This window comes from Arachis ipaensis, chromosome B07 (assembly GCF_000816755.2).
Source record: "Arachis ipaensis cultivar K30076 chromosome B07, Araip1.1, whole genome shotgun sequence".
Classification (NCBI taxonomy): Eukaryota; Viridiplantae; Streptophyta; class Magnoliopsida; order Fabales; family Fabaceae; genus Arachis; species Arachis ipaensis.
In genome coordinates, this window is record NC_029791.2 from 99,737,528 (window position 1) to 99,740,915 (window position 3,388).

The following is a 3,388-nucleotide window of genomic DNA, read 5'->3' on the forward strand; positions in this document are numbered from 1 at the left end:
AATTTGTAATTTGAAAAATAAAATAGTGTTTTTAAAATTAATTATTATATTGATTAAATTTGGTTTTAAATTAAAACTCTATTCAAATCCTAAATTCCCAATTCTAAACCCTAATGCCTAATCCACTAATCCTAATCCTAATTTTTAAAACACGCACACATGTATACCCCTCCAACCACCTGTTCATTCTTCAATAAGCCACAATTTACTCTCTCTCACCGCCACACCGCTTTCCCTTTCTTCTAAAATGCTACCATACAGTAATAGAAATAAAAAGCAAGAAAGAAAAGAGAGAGATCTGAGAGTGAAGCTGTGACAGGGAAGGGAGAAGAGGAGAGGGAGGAGCTGCGCCACCACTGCGGGCCTTGGGCTCGCCGTTCATGTCCGTCACGTTGTCGCCCAGCTGCGTCCAACCCACTGCAAGTAGCCGCCATCGTCGCCAACAACAGAGGAGAGAGAAAGAGGCGAACGCGAGGAGAGAGAGAGAGAGAAGCCGTGCCAGCCCCTTGCTGCCGTGCCGCATCGCTGTCCAAGGGAGGAGGAAGGCCGCGCAGCTATTGCGAAGCCACCGTCTCCGTTAGTTGCTCAGCCTTGTCTCTGATTTTGGTTCCCCTTTTGTGTGCCGAAGTCGCTGCTACCGTGATGGTGGCCGTGGGGTTGCATGTGCTTAAACAAAGCTGTTACTGCTGCTGCTCCATTCCTCTGTTCTTTTCAAGTTTTAGTAAGTTGTCCTTGTTCCCAAACCCTCATTATTACCATTCTGCTTCCATGGTTGATCGAGAATGTTGAGATGTTAATATGTTAGGATTATGCCAATACCACTACAAATTGTTCGATGGCATTGCTATTAATGATTCGGTTTAAAGCTGTTGCTACTGCTGCTGCTGCGAGTTAGAACGAAGTTGGAGTCACGCCTAACCTTGTGGGTTTCGACTAACTGAGATAGGAGATTTGTTTTAAAAGAAAAGGTTTTAACTTATGAATGCTACTAAAATTAAAAGAGTAACTGCAAATGGTTTATGGTTGCTTTCTGTGAATAATTGACGGAATTGAGTTGAATTATAACTGTAGTTGGTGATTGATTTGATGATTGTGCGTACTGAATGTTGTAAGGGATAGAATAAATGGTGTTACTTTTGTTGCTGAGCTTGCTGGTGTGAATTGATGAGTTATTATGTGTTTGAATGATGATGAGTGTACATGGAAAATTATGCTTGGCATAGTGTAGAAAAGAAAAGGTTTGATGATGCTTAAGTACTTGACATCGTGTGAATTATTGATTCTGGGTTCTTGGCCTGTGTTGGCAATGAAGACAATTTTGAATAACTAGAAAGAGGTTAAACGTGTGATTTTGGAAGGGTTATAAGTTCAAATGTGGTTTTTGATAAGTAAGGTTGTTGAAAATGCTTAAGGCAGAATTTCTGCATACATGACAGTAGAAAGAATCAATTTCTGGGAGCATCCCAGGTCATATATTTGAATGAAACTATTTTTGCATGAAACTTTAATGTGTTTTGAGCATCTCATAAAAAATTTAGAATTTATTAACGAGTGGTTTGGGAGAAATGAATTTTTGAAGATTGATAGTTTCTGCAGAAAATTCTATTTCTTTACTGCAGAAGCACCAACTTCCAACTCCCTTAACTTTCAATTCTGGTAAGTATTTGAGCTAAAACTAACGGCATTTTCAATCTTCCTGTGTCCACAATCTTCATTTTAAATTTCATGTTGATACCCTACTTAACCAAGTAGATATGTTGAAAAGAGTATGGGTAGCTCACTGGATTTTGGAAATCGAATTCTAAAAGGCATGGCTGTGTTTCTCACTTCATAACTTTTTCATATGACATGGTATTAATCTGGAATTTGATTCAATGAAAAAGCTAAAAGAGTCTTGTTTGAGGTCGTGAATTTTGAAAGGCAATGGGTGAAAATTGGATTTTTAAGGAATTTATCAAACTTACTACTTCCTGCTATTTTTCTGCATTTTCTTAGAAAACAATAACAGAATTTTAAGAGAGATGGTACAAGTTTTAATTGTAACCAAATTACTTCAACACCAAGTTTTGCTTTTAAACCAGTAGTACTATAACAACTAGGAAGGGTTTAAAGTTAATTAGTGATGCGGAGGTATGTATAGTTAAGCGGTGATGCGGAGGCATGTTTAATAATATGGTGATGTGAAAGTATGAGTATGTAATTGGTGATGTGGAGGTATAATAAAATGGAAGGAAATAAAAAGTCATGAATGAAATAAATAAATGAGAATTGTATGTTAAACGGGCCCTGTGCCAAACTGCTAATGCGAAATTGCCCGCCTAACGGATAGCCTGAGATTGCTAATGCGGGAATGTTTGCCTAATTGATAGCACTGTTCCTTACTGTGATACACATTGAACTGTTATTATAATGAGGCCTAATTGACACGGGTAACCGTGATGCCATGGTGTCTAATTGACACAGTAAAGGGACCATATTCGGGATTCACTCTGAGTAACGTCAGGTTGCGGGTAGACAACTGACGCATGAGCTCATGGCCTGCGCTAGGAACAGGCATGCATCATCTTGTTTGTGCATTTACATTTGATTGTGTTTGCTTTATTTTATTTATTTGTGTTTGTGCTGATGTTTTGGTGATGTGCTTACGTGCTTTATGGATATTTTACTTGTTTGTGTTGTGGTCTTAATAATGTATTTAGGAATGATGTTTATAGATAAGGAATTGTTAATGTGATTGGAATTTTGTTTAATTAACGTGAATTAAAGGAAGGAACTTGAAACTATTTTAAGTGAAATTGTTTTTATGATATGAATTAGCTATTTGTATTTACTCTGTTTAGTACAGCATTCCTATTCCCTACTGAGAACTAGTGGTTTGTTCTCACCCCAAAATCTTCCACCCTTTCAGTGACAGGCTCGGAGACTCAGTTTGAAGCCGCGGGCGATTAGGAGTTTTATTTAAGTTAAGTTTATGTGTCGAGTTATTTTCATAGAATTTCCTCATCTTTGTTATTTAAGATTTTATTTTATACCGAGGGATAGGAATTGTATCTAAATTTCTTTTGAATTTTTTTTGTATAATATTTATCATTATTACTAATTAAGTGATTACTATTACCTGTGTGTTCTTTGATGAATGATTTTGATTAATGAGAAACAATATTTTTCAGCATTTTCTTAAAAATCAAAACGCGGTATCAAACTAAAGGTTCAATATTAAATAGTAAATAAGGAAAACAGGTCAGTAACGCCTTACTTTTGGTACGATCATGACGTGCTGAAAATTAGGGTGTTACAAATGTTATTCATCTTAGTGGTATAATTAAAATATATTAAAATGTCAAGGATAAAATTAAAATGAAATATTACAGATAAAATAAAAGAAAAT

General features: G+C 36.2%; 1 long non-coding RNA gene across 1 annotated transcript in view; it reads left to right on the plus strand.

Moving 5' to 3' along the window:
• The window catches only part of LOC110264290, a 7,051-nt gene extending 3,898 nt beyond the window's left edge, over positions 1 to 3,153 (plus strand). The window contains exon 3 of the long non-coding RNA XR_002350189.1: positions 2,909 to 3,153. This is a non-coding gene — a long non-coding RNA (uncharacterized LOC110264290). The remainder of the gene's footprint in view (positions 1 to 2,908) is intronic.